The sequence below is a fragment of the Cupressus sempervirens genome, chromosome 8, assembly GCF_028749045.1.
Source record: "Cupressus sempervirens isolate cs-2001-9-10 chromosome 8, ASM2874904v1, whole genome shotgun sequence".
NCBI lineage: Eukaryota > Viridiplantae > Streptophyta > Pinopsida > Cupressales > Cupressaceae > Cupressus > Cupressus sempervirens.
In genome coordinates, this window is record NC_143125.1 from 414,821,888 (window position 1) to 414,839,896 (window position 18,009).

The following is an 18,009-nucleotide window of genomic DNA, read 5'->3' on the forward strand; positions in this document are numbered from 1 at the left end:
AGGCATAGCAACGCAGGAATGAAGTAAATAACCATAGCATTAAATCCATCATATAGTGAAATCAGAGGTATGTCCAAGTACCAGATAACTAGATAACCAGATATCATCATAAAACACACTTCCATCTCAAAATAGCATCATCATGCAATATGATTAACTGAACAACATAGTAGTCTAATATCTATGATACTAGAATCAAAGAGTAACATTTGACCCTCAGGTCATCTCAAATGTAAACATAACATGAGTAACAAATATCTCTCTAATCAGAAATGTAACAAGGTAAATATTCGCAGCACATAACCAAAGAATCCAACTAGAATAATCCATTTAATTACTTACACATTAAATAAGGCACTTAAAACATGTAAGCAAACATAGTCATAAACATGACTAACCATCGCTACAAGAACCCAGTCCAGTGTAGCATGGTAATAGTACACAGTGCAATCTCTGCACACATCTCAAGGTAATCACGAAACAACCTCATGATACCACATCGATCCTGGTAACCACTGGCACAAACCTCAGTGAACCAAAAATCACATCAAAATCTCAAAGATTAGTAAAAAGCATAATCAACGCAACTGATAAAGAAACATAAATCCAAACACCTCAATGGTGTAGACCACTCAGGGTCACAATCATGATCCATCACAACAAAAGATCATCAAGGTTGCATCCATCAGGACGATTTACAAAAGTCAAATGGGAGAGGCACTACATGTCTCATTCAGTTTTTTGAGTTTCTAATACCCATGGGGTTGACCCAATTTACCTGTGTTGGGTAGTTTGGAGATTTTTTTTTCTATTGTTAGTTTCTACTATTTTTGTTCTTGTAGTGTTGTGTCAGTTCAGTAGTGGTGTCAGGAGATCCGCTAGTTGCTAGGATGGAGGTTAAGTCTTTTATTGCAATCATAGTGATCCCTATATGATGTTGACATGTGCATTCATACTTGTAAAAAATAATAATCTTGGCTTGTATTTTATCCTTGTTCCAAGGATGTACAGGCAAGGCATCACATGTATTACTAGTTTGGCATGAACTAAGTAAATGAATTAAGTGTGTTGACACTCAATTGTCAAAACCAATCTGAGATCAACAATCTCCCCCTTTGACACGAGTGTCAAAAACAATTGATAGTACATAACTATCTAATATTCTTGAGTATGATATATTCGCGAGTATCAAAAACACTTGACTGTACATAACTATCTAATATTCTTGAGTATAATATATTCACAACTCTTCTTATATACGAAACTTTAAAATTTCAAAATTTTGTAATAGACTATATACCTTAAAATTTTGTAACTCCCTCTAAGTTAATGTTCCTAATCTACATCAAAAATCTATTCTCCATTATGAGTAGATATGTCCCTTGCTGATACTCTTTCTCTTCAATGTATTTTCATCTAATGCTCTATCATTTGATTTATGCTTTGCTCTGTATTTGTCACTGTATCTATTTTCTTCAAAATATATATCATTGGGGTCAAAAACTAATTTAGCTTCCACTTTCATTTCTCTCTTCTTGCTTCTTCTTATTTTCTCCCCCTTTGGTTTAGTTTCCCCCCTTTTTCATCGCCCCCTTTTCATTTACTTGTATCTCCCCCCTTCTCTTTTCTTTTATCCCCCCCTTTGCTTTTTTATTTCACCCTTTTCGACACTTATGTCAAAGGGTCTATACACTTATGGTTTTTTTGTGAAAAAAGGATTTGTGAACCTCCATGATTATTTTTAGAACAATATCCCAATTGTCACATGCAAAATGTATTGACTTTATTTTGATTGCTAGCTCTGTTGCAAGGTGAACTAGTCCATCTAACATAGAAAGATTAAGATGTTTCTTCAACAAAGTTTTTGCATATCCTAGTTCTTTATGGAGTATCTCCATATGGGGGGTAAGGAAGACTTCGATATTAATAAACTTGGCTCTTATATTAGCCTCTTTTGCTATTAACATAGCTAATTGATGTTGTGATTGAAGCAATGAGTTAAAATACTTCTTAGTCTGAGTTGGGTTCTAAGGTAGTTGCATACATAAGACTTTCAAAATTATCTCTAGACTCGAAATTTTATGGCTTGTTTCTTGAGTGAATAGTGTTGGATCACACAGTTTGGTGTACAATGAGAAAATATTCTCAAGTACCTTATTTACTTTCTCAATTTTTGTAGCCAATTACACTTGCATCAATGCTATGTTAGCAGATATCTTTTCATTCACTTTTTCTTGAAATTTCCTTTCAGACCATTCCAAAAGTTTTGCATTAGTGTCCTGATCTTCATTGTTCACCAGTTCCACAAAGCAAGTGTTTTCAGGATGAATGCATCTAAGAAGATGTCTTTGATTTCTTTTAATGCTTGCCTCTAACTATACTCCTTTCTTAGCATTTCTTGATTTTTCTTCTTTACTAAGGCTTGTTGCATTATGCCTATCTATTCTAATGTTATGGGTGCATAATCATACTTAGGTATCACTATCTCTTCATCTAGAGTTACATCTCCATAGTGAACTACCTTAGAAACTTTGAAGGAACTTGAGCCAAGTGCTGAGATCTACAATGGTAACACTTCATTATTTGGCTCTTGAAGGACTTTTTTAGGAGTGCCAGATGTTGGTAATCTTACCAATGCTTGGGTGGCCTTTTATTCCTTCTCCTTTGGTATGTCCTTACTTTCTTCAAATATTCTATGATCAATTATTGTTGGTGTAAATAATTATTCACTATTTATACTTACTTAAGTTTACTTAGGTTAATGTATTACTTTAATATTTATTTATTAGTCAGCTAGGAGTATGTGCACTCTTGTGAGTTGTCATCTTGACAACACAAGAGTTCACACCTCTTTTATGCACATGGTGTCTACAATATCTCCACTTGAGATACACCTTGTCATTCTTATCCTCTCATATAGAATGATGGATAAGATGTGTTCTTAGTTGTCATGTTTATCTTGTCTCCTAGCTCTTTCTGGAGACATTCTAGGTGCTTCTTCAGAGGCCTTTATATACAAGTACTCCTAGTGTGTTTGTACATACAATACAGAGCAATGAATGAGGACATACTCTAATGTATTGACCATACTCCTTTTTGGTTTACAGTTGTGATTGTGTTCAAGTTCTTTGATCTTGGGTGAATTTTTCCTAAGAAAAATTCTTACATAGTATTAGAGCTATACCAAATTCTTATATGGTATTAGAGCTTGGAGAATCTCTCTTCACATAGTCATTTGAGACCATTGTTGCTTCAACACCTCAACCTGAATTTGGAATACTATAGAAATTGGGAGTATCTAGAGCCAGAACGGACATTGCCATTGCATCCAAAATGTTAATTTGGTGAAGATTGGCTATAAATTCAGCCACCCTAGGCCAAAGTCAATTGTGAGGAAAATTTATTTTGCAAATTAGGACCTAGAGGCTCCGATTTACAATTTAGGTATGGTCATTTTCCAGATCTAATTAATTGTTTTTCAGATCTCTAATTTATTTTTCTCTACATTTTTTTTTGAATTTTTTAAAGGTTAGGCAGCCTTGTAGACAAATTTTTTGTGCAAAACCAGCTAGTCATGTCCCAGCTCTACACACATGTGAAATATTCCTCCTATTTCATAGAATATTCCCTTCAAACAACAAACTAAACCAAATCTAGATTGGACTACAAATTTTGGCCGTTCCACCTTCCATAATCAAACTAGCCAAATCCACACATAGCTCTAGTGAGTTGACCAAGCTACAAAGTTTGGGAAGCTCTTTCTACATCTGGCAGCTTGTTATTTTACTACTATGGGAATGGGTTTTTAAACCCTTTGCATTCCTAAATCCCCATCGATGTGGGATAAAAATTTTACCCTATTGGTTTTTATTAAGTAGGGCCTACTTACTCCTTTTCCAACAACAAATAACAACTCTTCATAACATTTTTTCCATTCTGACAGCAACTATTTCAACTTTCAGCCCCATTAATGGATTTCCCTCCTAGCAACATTTTGTTTGTGTGGCACATCTATTGTAATCTAGTGTCATGAACACTGCATTTTTTAGTCATTTGTTTCATGTTTCTAGTGTAGTTGTTAAGACTCTGGCCCCTACCAAGTTGAAGACTACTGTCAAATTTTCCCAACCATTCTCCTTTCTCAACCCTCAAAAATACACTTTCAGCATTGGTTTTCAGAAACCTAGCAACCACATGAGGATTTTGGGCACTATTGACTATTTTCCACATGGCATTTCCTAGCCTCACCATGTAGCAATCCAGATTGCCACCTGTGACCTACAAAATGTAGCTCACTTGCCATATAAATAGACCCACCCACATCAGGTTTGACACTTGTCTTCCATGGTGGACTGACAACTCAGCCAACCATACCTCTAGCTAGACAGACTTGTAGACTACCACAAGGACTGCCAATAAGGAGCCATGTCACACTTTTCTATACTATTCCATATAGGTGATGTCATCCAGCCATTTGACCATACACCACATCATCCTAGTGGACTTTTTTTGCTGATGTCAGCCAAAAATGAAGTTAAATTTGATGACCATTTGACCATCAAAACTAGGCATTTTATAACCACTATGAAAGTCATTTGACCATCAAATTTAAGCACACAATTTTACTTCCAGATCCCTCTCAAAATTGTTTTTTAATTTGGCAGTCTGACTTTGAGAGCCCATAACTCATACATCCAGATTCCAAATTAGGTGTAATTTTTTTTTTGAATTTGGGTAGAATTTCTTAAGAATTTTAGTGGTGGTGTTCTTTTCTAGTTTTGGTGACTGTACCTATTCAATCCAACATATTGCAACTTCAAATGCTCCATACGGGCTCATTTGGACACAAAAATAAGTTCCATTTTTTTGAAAGTGCATTATTTTTCATCTACTTTCTAGATTTATAGTTAGATTCTAGGGTTGTTTGGAGAAAAATCTCACTTTTAGAACTAGGTCTTTTTTTTGCATTATATTACTTTGATTACTTTTCAGAATTGTTGTACATCTGAGCTATAGTTCTTAGTGATAGATTTGGGGCTCAAAAGGTAGTTGTAGAAAAAGAAAAATTAGAAATCCACTTTGTTCATTTTGACAACTGGCCTATTGTACACGCACTACATATAAAGTGCCAAAAGCATCTTTTTCTTTTTGGTTGGGGGGGGGGGGTGTCTTTTGATTGAGTGAAAAGGGGGTGTGTGTATTGTGTATTGTATCTCTCTCTTGTGCTCTTTTACTTTTCTGCATCATGGGTTCACCTAAATGTCCTCTTCTAACTTTACACAATTCTTCTACATGGAAAGATATTGTATGAAGTAGATTAATGGAAAAAGGTCTAAATCTTTATGTTGATGGTACAATTCTAAAACCAACTGATGCTAAAGAACTCATTGATTGAATAATTATAGACAATCAAGCATTAGAAATTATCAGGAGTTGTGTAGATAGAGATCTCTTCTTCCACATTGCTAGTTTCACGGAATCCAAACCTACATGGGACAAACTTGAATTATTGTATGGTAAGGTGGATGAAAAAAAAAGGATTTTAGATTGAGGATGATCTACTTCTCTTGGATCCAAAGAACTTGGACAGAATTCATGATTACAAAAACAAAGCCAATGAGTATAGGACACTACTTAAAGATTGTGGAAATCCCATGAAGGATGAAAAGTTGATTCATCACATCCTAAAGAGGCTGCCTTCAAAGTATGCTTCCTTTGTTTTGATTTATAATACTTACAGGTTGACCATGGGAATTGCTTTCTAGAAGCCTACATTTGATGCATTTGCAAAGATGTCAATTGTTGAAAAATCTCACTTGATAGATTTGGGACTTCTCATGACATCAAAGACCAAAGCATTGGTCACTAGTGATGAGCACCAATCAAGTCAAGGAGGGAAAAGTTCTAACTATAGCAAGAAGAAGTAGTGGAAGTAGAAATCACAATATGAGACATAGCAATCCTCCTCATAGCAAGACAATTATTCTTCCAATAAGAAGGGAAGTAATGAAAATAAGTACAAACCTTTTTGTACATATTGCAAAAAGCCAAACCATGATGAGCATCATTGCAAGACTAAAAGAATCAATGAGTTGGAAAACCTACTCAAGAATAAAAATATTCAAGTGCCAAGTACTTCCAAGGATTCAACTCCAACCACTTCAAAGGGAAAAGGGAAAGCACTTATGGCAAACACAAGTTCTTCTTTAGAATGGATACTTGACTTAGGTGCCTCCTATCATATGGGTTCTTCAAAGGGAGGCTTTTCTTCATTGAAGCAGTCATAAGTACCACACATCTTCATGGGAAATGATACAAAAATGGAAGTTGAAGGGAAAGGACATGTGGAAATGGAAAATGGGGAATTTAGGGATGTTCTCTATGTTCCAAACCTTAGCTCCAATCTCCTCTTAGTTTACCAAATCACTCACCTTGGAGATGGTCATAAAGTTGAGTTCCTTCCAGATTTAGTGATCGTGCAAAGTCTTATAGATGATTCATTGGTTGTAGTGGAGAAAGTCAATCATGGAAAAAGGATTTATTCCTTCTCCCACTTTGTGCCTAAGTCTCCTTCACATGCCTTGTTAACTCAATATAATTCACAAATCAAAATATGGCATAAGAAGTTTGGCCATATTGCCTTCTGTTATCTTTAGCAACTTTTCTCAAAACACATGGTCAAAGGTCTACCTAACATCAACTTTTTTAAGGGTGAGTGTTCTTCATGTTTATTGGATATGCATCTTGAGGAGAAGTATGATAAAAGGAATTCTTCTAAATCACCAGTTGTTCTCTAGTTGGTTCACATGGTATTAGTAGCACCCTTTTTAGTGACTTCAGTTAGCCAAGGGTACTATATCCTTACTTTTTTTGATGACTTTTCATGGTTCACATGGGTCTATTTCCTTCATCAAAAGAATGAAGTGGTTGATAAGGTTCAAGCCTTTAAGATTCATGTTTAACAAAAATCTAGGAAAGCCATCAAGGTTCTATAGATGGACAATGGAAGTAGATATGTGGATAGTAGACTTAAGAACTTTTCCAAACTTGAGGGAATTAATCATCAAAATCCACCAGCATTTAGTCCACACAAGACAAATATTGCAGCCATGAGGATTAGAATTATTAAGTCCATGGAAAGTTGCATGATTAAAGCCAAGTCTCTTGATTCAACACTTGAATTTGAAGCCATTAGCAGTGCCACTCACATACTTAGTAGGTCTCCTCATAATGCCCTAGATGGGAAGATCCCTTTTGAGGCATGGTGCAGTAGAAAAGTAGTTGTGAGTCACTTCAGAGTCTTTAGTTGTCTAGCATGGGAAAACCTATCTTCCAGGGGATGCAAGGCACCAACACCTAGGCTAGATGGTGTTAAGGCTTATAGATTTATGGATCTTGAGACTTTGAGATTTTTGTGGAGAAGGATGTTCACTTTGAGGAAAGTTCACCCAACTTATCGTTGAATCCTCTGCACACTTCATACACTGTGGAAACTAATTGTGACACCAATGATAGTGCTTCAACACATTTAGATATTTGGGGTTCTATCAATAGTTGTAGCAAAAGGTCATGGCATCAATATAGTCCACATGCTTATATTGCCACAGTGAAAGGTCTAGTATAGTAGGGTACATGTTGTCTTCTAGCTCTAGCTTTAGTTGATGACTTCTTGGTAGACATTGTAGGTATCTTCATGGAGTCACACACCATACATTTGGGAGACAAACTTGATGATTTGCATCTTCTCTTTGATGATGATGATCCTTCTACAATTTTTGTGAGGGCTCACTTTGAGCCTCATGTCCATTCTCTACATGATCCATATTTACAGGCTAATGTGATTGTGGATAATTATGTACAACAATTGTCGATGGTCTCTTTGTTAGTTGAGGAGATAGATGGTTACTTGAAATAGGTTTTGCATCACTCCTTGCTAGATCTACACTTCTTCTCAATAGGTTTGGAAGGAGCCATCATTAATATCAACATAGGGAAACTTGAATAGGTTTCAGAGACACCTTACATCATTGAGATTCTTTCTATACAAAGGGGAAGTGTCTCACCAGTATGTCTACTATTGTTTCTTCCAAAGGGGAGGAACATCATTCAATGGTCATGGATTAGCTTCTACATTGGAGCATTTCTCACTAATCAAAAAGCTACCTTTAGGGGCAAGACTACCTTTTCTCCTTCTTCTTCTACTTTACAAGGGGGGAGTTTTTCCTCTTAAGGGGTTTTGTCCTTTCCCATTTCTCTCTTGTATATACTAGATGTATGTTGTAGGGGGGTGGGGGGGTGTGGGTCTTGATTACTCCATCCATCCATGCATCTTGTCTCTTCATCTCTCTTTTTGGTGGAGGGTTTTACCCATGAGATTTTTGCTCTTTCTTCACTTTATGAGGGACTTTATTTTTATTATGTACATGGGTACCTAACATGTCCTATTAGCTAGGACCCATTTTGCATTTCATCCTAGTTTTCATGAGCTTAAGGGCATTCCCCTAAGTTTCACTTAAAGGGGGGTGTTGGTGTAAATAATTATTCACTATTTACACTTACTTAAGTTTACTTAGGTTAATGCATTACTTTAATATTTATTTATTAGTCACCTAAGAGTATGTGCACTCTTGTGAGTTTTCATCTTGAAAACACATGAGTTAGCACACTAATTAAGCACATGGTGTCTACAACATCTCCACTTGAGATACACCTTGTCATTCTTATCCTCTCATCTACAATGATGGATAAGATGTGTGCTTAGTTGTCATGTTTATCTTGTCTCCTAGCTCTTTCTAGAGACATTCTAGGTGCTTCTTGAGAGGCCTTTATATATAGGCACTCCTAGTGTGTTTGTACATACAATACAGAGCAATGAATGAGGACATACTTTGATATATTGATCATACTCTTTTTTGGTCTATAGTTGTGCTTGTGTTCGAGTTCTTCAATCTTGTGTGAATTTTTCCTAAGAAAAATTCTTACAATTATAATGATTTGAGTTTCACCTTGGGTTTCTATAATGTCCCCTTTTGGGACATTAGGGTTTATAACCTTATTGTGTATATATTTTCTCCTTTTGTTCCCAGATTGTGAATGATTCCTTTTTATTTCCCTTTATATTTCTCCTTATCATATCCCCCTCAATATTATATTTCTCAGTGTATATATAGTTTTCATTTCTAGGAGTCATGTCTTTTTATAATATTAATTATATTATATTAGTAATAATAATATAATTATATATTTATATTAATTATATACTTATATTAATAAGCTTGATTAATTAATATCATAAGATATATTATATTAATAATAAATATATTGTAACATATATTATTTTAATAATATATCAACTAAATAAATTATATTACTATATTATAATACTTTATATCAATAGTGTTTCTATATTAAATCATATCTTAATAATTAAAATATAATTATTTATTTATAATTATATTATCTTATTATTTAATTAATTTCATAATTCAATATTGTTATTATAATGTGAGGATATTATTATATAATATTACATATAAAATATTATTACTTTAATATTTTTATTAATATAACTTTATATATAATACTTATTTATTATTTAATTTATATATTAGAGTGGGGACATCACAATTTTTGTTGTAGGTACAGATGTGTCTTTCTGTCCTAATTGCTATATTGTGGTTTCCTTTTCCTCTTCTCTTATAGCCTGTTGTTATTTAACCAAATCAAATTTCACATTTCTGTCAACCTTTGACAATATGTCTACTGATGTTTGTATTAAAGGTTGAGAACTAGTAGCTAAAGGGATGGCAAAAGGTGGTTCTTTTATAGTCACCTTATCCCTTGTAATGTCAGCTACTACCTTTTGAAGTTCATCAACACTAACCAATACTGTATTTTCCCACAATCTGGCTTGTAGTGTGGATTGGTCAAGAATCTTCTTGAGATCTTCTGGAGTTAAAGGATTGATGTTTTGAGCTGAATTATTAGGAAAATCCTTAACATTTATAGTTTCTAGAGGTATGCTTGTGTCATGTGGAGGTCTCATGCTAGGCATTTGTGTGTCTTGCACACTCTATTCTTCTTGTTGCTCTTCGACTGTAGCCATGTTATCTTTTTCCTTTTATGTCTCCTCTATAGTAGTATCCTTTTCTATATCTTCTTCTTCCTTATCATTGTTTTCATCATCATTATTTCTTCCCTCAAATGAATCTTCTTCTCCTTCTTTGATAGTTGTCAACCCATAGATAAATTTCCACATTTGAGTGGATTTCTTGACAACATCTTCAAAATTGTTCTCAAGGATGCTAAATGCCTTGTATTTTGGTGCAAGAAATCCACCATATTGCTTATTTTCTTTGACAATTTGTCCTTTTGTCAAATCTGGCATCACTTGAGCTAGTGTGGATTCTCTGATTTGTTTCTCTAGGTTTAAGCAATAATGCCACTTATTTTCAATAGTTGTATATAGATCCTTAGGCATTGTATTATCCAATTCAAGTGGAGTGTTCTTTAATTTTGACATCATTGCATATATTAATTCCTCAATCAAATTTTTTTCTTCTCTACCAACTTTCGTAAAATCAATATTTTGCAAATCTATCAAATTTGCATTGTTTCTAACATTTTCATAGAGATTCTCAAGATTATATTTTTGTGGATGACTTACCACTCTAAATTGGCTTGTATCTTCAAATTTTGTTCTTTCATCATCAAGCTCTTGCTATACAATGCATTTTCTCCTTTGTGTCTTCTGCTCTAGCCCTTCTTGTTTTGTAGCCTTGGCCTTTTCTTTGGCTTGCTCTTTGGCATTTTGTGTAGTGGCCCTTGTGTTTTTTCTAGTTGTTCGTGTTGTAATATTTACTTGGCTTGGCTTAACAATTCTTTTAGCCTTTGTCTTTACTACAGGTTGTGCTTTGGCCTTTCTCTTCTTTGGTTCTACTTGTTCTAGTGCTTCCTCTGCTTCCTTAGCACCTTCTTCTTCAATATCCTCACCCATGCCTTGGGTCAAAGAAAGAGGTTATTGGGCTTGTTCTTTCTCTTCCTCTTCTTCTTCTTCATCATCTTCTTCTTCCTCTTCTACATTCTCAACAAATTTAGCCTTGAGCTTCTTTATCAACTTATCTTTCTTCTTTAGTGTAGAAGTAGTCTTCAATTCAATTTCAAATTTGGATTTCATAACATCATAATAACCAAATATCTTGGCACCTTTATCAATCTCCTCTGCTAGGAGTGTAGTGATGGTAGCTAAGGCTTCATCAACATTTATCTCATATCCTAGAGGTCTTAACCATCTTACCCTAGGTACTACTACTTGTATGTATGTGTAATCAATATCTACAAGAAAACATATGTCATTGTAGTATTGTTCAACTAAGGAGATAGGTATCCTCAACCTCTACTTCATACACTTCTCAAAGTCTTAAAAATAGCTTTTCATAACTATTTCAAAGTTCTCACCCATCTGCTCAATATATTCATTGATCTGTACAACTACTAATCTATTGGTCTTCTAGCCTATTTTTCCAAAGGATGGGAATTCATTTTGTACATACAAAAATATGCATACAAGTATTGATCCAAATTTACACTGTGCACTTTTTATTTTTCTAATGGCACCTAGGTTCTCATTTGTCTATTGCAATTAAAGTTTTGCAAGATCATAAGTATACTCTTTCTTGACAATTTTATAGTCAACATCAATTGTAATTCATCGTACATTATTTAACTTGCTTGACTAATAAAATTTGTGAGAAATAACCCTAACAACAAACTCAAGTAGATGATCAATGATGCTATGAATTGGCATTCCTCTCTTGTTCCATTTAGCTCATGTGTTCTTCTCAATTACTTCTTTTGAGTCACTTCATAGGGTCTTTGGTCGATCTCAGGTTCGAAAACTAGTCACCCTGTGAACAATTCTTTTTGAAATATTGATTGGTACTCCTTCCAACCATAGACATCCATGATATATCCTACTTAACACTATCTTGATCCATTCCATCTTGAAAACTGTGGAAAAATCTAGGGCATGGGTCAAACCCTTTCTCTCTACTATCTTAAAATCATCCTTTAAAATGTCATTTTCATACAAATTATCATAATCTTTCCTTATTTCCATATCACCTATGCCTCCTACTTTTTAGTTACAACATTTTCTTACATCTTGGACCATTATAACCTTAGGTGGAATCATGGATAATGTACCCAATGAGCCATTTTGTTAGGCTATGTCTAGGTTGGCTTTCAAATTTAGTTGTTTGACCTCATTGCTGACTAATTGGACATAAAAAACTTCTTTCTCCTTCACATTCTTTGAACTAGAAGCCATTCTATCAAACTAGGGTTTTACAAATTTTAAATTGCGTAACTCGGCTTATGGAGAATACCTCAAAATTTTGATGAACTAGTGCTTGATTATTGCTAGGATCTTTGAAATACACTTCAAACTAGATTTTGAATCACCTATTTTCTCTACTTGCTCTTGCTTGAATTTGTAATAAAAAAAAAATAGGTGAAAATTAACCTTATACCCTTCAAAACTTTACATTTAATGCTTGGTGCTTGTACAACTATAAACTCAACATCAACACAATTTTTGTTCCACTCATTATCTATAGAGAATTTTCTCACTCGACAATTACTATAGGCTTAGCTCTAACTATCTTTGACTAGTAGCTTTGTACTCAATAGTATTTCACTCAGTATATATAGAAGACTTTTAATGCTTGACAAAAACATGAGAACTTGAAGATCTAACATTGAATTTTTCGCAACTTCTTGCATCTTAATTCATGCTAATGTAATCTTTTTAGTGATAATTTCTTTTGGAACTAATGTATAATGCAAGACATTAAGTATCAGTCCCACATACCTCTTGTTTCCTTAGTTTGATGAAGTGTGACCACTTGACCCATTGGGTGAAGTGGTCCCTTCATTTGATGTACTGCCACCATCTTTCTTCTTCCATGTCTTGTTCATCTCATTTTTGATATGTTCAACTTGTACCTTGCCTTTACCTTTATCAAATTCACAACTTGATGCCTTGGACCTAGCTAAACAATACTTACTTATGTGATTAGTCTTGTGATAGCTGAAACATATAGTTTGACTCAACCATCTTTTGTAGTTACCATTGAAGTGATTCCTAATGTAGTTTTTAGGCACATGTCCATATTTCTAGCAATAGTGATAGCTATATCTTGTATTGTAATCCCAATCATAAGAGTTTTCATGGCTTCTTATCTTTGTTGGCTTGCTTGATGATTAGGTGGACTTGGATGTGCATTTAAAGGCTCTACGCCAATTCTTCTAAAAATTATAGCAGTGTCCTTCAAATTTTGGTGCATGCATGGTTCTAGTTCTACATTCATGTCACTAATGACCTTGTTTTTTGCACTTATGACAATGAGTCATGTTCTTAGGCTTAGCATTCTAATTTGTATTCTGGCACATGCACACATTAGCAGTATGTCCTTTCTTACCACAATGATGACAAATAGGTTTGGAGTTCTTACCTTTGTTGTTCCTTTTCTATAGGTCATTTTGCAGTTGTTCATTCTGCAACTTCAATGTAGTTATCTCAATGTCCTTGACATTTAACTCATGATGAGAATTCATCATTTGGATTAAGGTATCCAATTTCATGTTTGAGATCCTAGATAGTTCTATTGACTTTTCTTCCAATCTATTTGCCAAAATTATTTTGTCTTCTTCAATCATGGCCTTAACTTCTCTAGCTTTCTTCTTTTGTTCAATCACTTCACATAGCAGTATAGCTTGTGATTCTTACTCCAACTTGAGATTTATGATTTCTTTAGCTTGTGCTCTATTCTTTTCGATTAGATCTACAATTGCTACATCAAATTCACTAGAGTTACCATCTGTGAATAGCTTTGTGGTGTTGATCTCTTTGTATTATGTGTCATTTTCTACTATAGCAATCTCTTTCCTTCTCTTTAAGGAACTCTTCAAAACATCTCTGGCTTTATTTAGTTGATGTAGTATGAGATGTATCTCAATCTCTTGGTTCTCAATGGTCTTTCTGAACTTGTAGACTTCCATTTCAAGATCTTTTCTTTAAGCTGCAAAGCTTCTTCTTCTGAGAACTTAGCTATAGTACCAATTGTTGGGATTACAAGTAGGAAAGATAAATTTTTGAGAGGGGGGGTGTTGGGGGGCGGGGTGTTTGGGGGTGTTGGGTCGCAACCACTCATAATGACCCTTCTTGGTCTTGAAGGCTATCTTCCACTCATCTCCTTCTCGTATCAATATTTGATGATAGCCACTCTTGAGATCTATCTTTTTGAAGTACTGAGCTCCACTCAAGCAGTCCATAAGATCATCCATTCTTGGCAAAGGAAATTGATACTTGATTGTTATCCTATTTATAGCTTGAGAGTCTGTACACATTCTCCACTCTCCATCCTTCTTTGATGCTAGTACTGCAGGTACTACACATGGACTCAGGCTATCCCGAATCAAGCCCTTCCTCAATAGCCCCTGAACCTGTCTGTTTAGCTCCTTAGTTTCAGTAGGAGTCATCCTATGAGCAACCTTATTAGGAAAACTAGCTCCTAGGATTAAATCTATCTAATGACTGATTTTCCTTACTGGTCATTATCAGAGATAATAGATCTCCAAACTCACCTAGTAAATCTAAAACTTCAATTGGCATTTCACTACTACCTTCTTTATCTTTCCTAGGAATCAAAGCATACCACATACACTGATGTTTCATGCCATCTAAAAACTTCCTTCCATCAACAAGAAAAATCCTAGCACTGCTACATACCTTTTCACCTTCCTTTTTCATGGGCTTCAATTTGTGGCAAACTCCATCATTTATTAGAGAGTATGTGTTTGCATGACCATCATGTACTACATGCCTATCAAACTGCCACGGTCTACCCAACAATAGATGGCAAACATCCATTGGAATAAAATCACAGAGAACTTCATCATGGTAATTCTCAATTTTGAATTTCACTAAACATTGTTCACTTACCAGGACCTTATGATCATCTTTCACCCAAGCAATCCAGTAGGGCTGGGGATGTCTCTCACTCTTGAGCTTCAACTTAGAGACCATCTCTTTTGATACCCAGTTATCAGTGCTACCACCATTAATGATCACATCATAACATTTATCCTCACACTTGCATCTGGTACAAAACAAACTCCTCCTTTGTCCTAGTTCAATCTCACCACTTAGTAGGACCCTTTCATTTACCAAGGTCTCTCCTCTTTCTGCATCCTCTGAATGTGATGATTGTGCATCCTCATCCACATGAGCAACCCTAGCTTTTCCCTCAGCTCTCCTATCTCTCCTTCCTTTTCATTGAGGGCATTCAAAGGCATGATGACCTTCTTCATTGCAATGGAAATAGGTACCATGGAAGCCTCCTCTTCCTTGTCCACATCCTCTACCTCTTCCTCTTTGATTTCCAAAGTCTTGATCATGGGAGTGGTTGAAACCCTCATTCCTCTGGTTCCTGCTAGTACCCACATCTTCATTTTTCTTTTGGCTTTCATTTTGATCTCTAGATGACCTACCACTTCCCCTTCCTCCTTGACCATGCCATCTTTCTCTCACTTCAAAACTTTTATTCAGCTTCTCTTTGACTCATAGGGAAAATTGGTATGCCTCTTCAACGCTGGTCATTCTTACTATACTTAATTCCTCCTAGATGCTAGGTCGCAACCCACTAATATAATGAGCAACCTTTTCCTTATTTTCTTCTGCATGCTCTACTCTAATCAAAATTCAATAAAACTCCTCTGTATATTCTTGGACTGATCTTCCTACTTGCTTTAGCCCATGCATCTTCTTAAAAAAATCAAGCTCGTAATCCATAGGAATGAACTACTTCTTCAATTTTTCCACCATGCGATCGCAACTTGTGATCTTCTCCTTTCCTCTTCTATTTCTTTCCAATTGAACCTCTTGCCACAAAATTTTGGCAAGTCCTTTCAGTTTGGCCTTTGCAAACTTAACCCTATCTGGGTCCCTAATATTCTCATACTCAAAGTATTCTTCTAGTTCATTGATCCAATTGATCAACTCATCTGGTTTCAAATTTCTTGAAAATACACCCACATCAATTGTAGGTCTTTTCCCAAACTTAGTAATGGCCCTAAAAAGCCTTTCCTCTGCTTGATTTAGAACTTCCCTATCAAATTCCCCTTTTGGTCCAATTTCTTCTTCTTCATTGTCATCCTCACTGTCATCACCTGTGGCAACATTTGTTCCTCTATGGAGCTCCTCCTGCAATGCTTGTACCTACCTTTGGAGGGCTCTAACCTCCTTAGGACTAACAAATTTGGCCCTTTGACCATGCTCTCTTTATGGAGGTATCTTCTTAACTCAAACCTGCAACCACACAATCTTGGTGCAAACTAGCTCATAGTCAGCGCTCTGTCTATACACTCAAGAAAACCAGCTCTGATACAACTTGATGGGGACACCACCCAAGCACAGAATGGAAACAATAGGAAAGAGAAATTTTATTAACTTTGTAAATAAGCTAATACATATAGTATAGAGAAAATAGACTTCAAAACATGCCCTATGGGCTTACAATAGCATAAATTTCAAGATAATTTCTCCTTTTAGTACCTCCTCTCAAACTCCACTCTGAACTGCCTTTTACAATGCTAGAAATGTCCTTAAATAGACCTTAGAGGGTTAAGGGATAGGAATATATTCTAGAAAGTGCTAGCAGGCATCCACCAACCAAGTAGAAGGCTCCAGAAGCCATGTTAGAAGTTGGTGCAAATCTAGAAGAATCCAAAAATGGTAATTGAACTTTCGAGAGGCTTAACATTTGAACCATAGCTCTGATTGACAAACTGTTTACATTTTTTAAAAGCTCTCAAAGTGCTCTATAGCCCTATGGACAGCTTCACTCATCCCCCATTTTTTAGCCCCTTTTGAGGTCATTTAATGCCCCTAACCTGACTTTGAAGCATTCTTAAGAGGTCTCCAAAAATCAAAAAACTGTGATAACTTTCAAGCCGTGGGGCCTTTTGACCTGATTCTTTTTCTGGAATGCTCTAAATTGCAATTACATTCATTTGGACAATTTACACCTCCTAGAACATTGATAGTGGAACTATGAGAGTTGGAACCTTTATTTGACCCAAATGGGTATCCAAAAATGAAAACACATGAAACAAAAACTAAGTCTAAGTACATTTTTTTTGGGTGACATAGGATTGCCCTTATACCTTTGGATGCTCCTGCATCATTGGTTTTGTTGCATCATTGGGATTCATGTAGAATCCATACTCTAGCATTGAGGCCGGTTGAGTGATTTTATGATGTATGGTTTTATTTACTTTGAGATTTGTGCAAAATCCATCCTCTTGAGTTACTTTCGGTTAGGTTTTTGTTTTGCATTGTGTTTTCATCTTGTCCTTGTGTTATGATCTTCGTGATGGTGGTGCACCACACATGAGTACATGTGCGTACATTTGTTGGAGGACTTGCAAGTCTCAACCTTCTATGTCTTTTCTGGAAGTTTTGATCATTGGGGTTGGGATGGGAGTATGCATGCCCATAGGCACTTGTTATAGGATGAGCATGGGTAGGGTAGGGTAGCATATGGAGGGGGCTTCTATCTCATAGCCTAGTGATCATTCTACCCCAAGGGTTAGCGGAGGATATGAAGTTTTGAATAAGTGATAATTAAAGAAAATGTGTGATTGGTAATAAAATTTAAGATAATAAAATGTTGTGCCGAGCCATTCCATTGAGGGATGCTAAATCCGCACGATCCAAGCTTGGGCTTTTTGATGCCAAGCAACTCTCCATGATGTCAGCCCCTACTTAGTAGCTTTTTGAGTGTCTGACCAAGACCTGTACTCCTTGCACTGTCTTAGGTTCTTGGTTGTAGCCATCATACTATCTGGCATGAGTGTTAGCCATGGATGTTCTTTTGTGTGTTTGTAGTTGGATCATTATCTCCATTAGCACGATAGGTATGGACCTATGGGTTTCACATGGTTGGG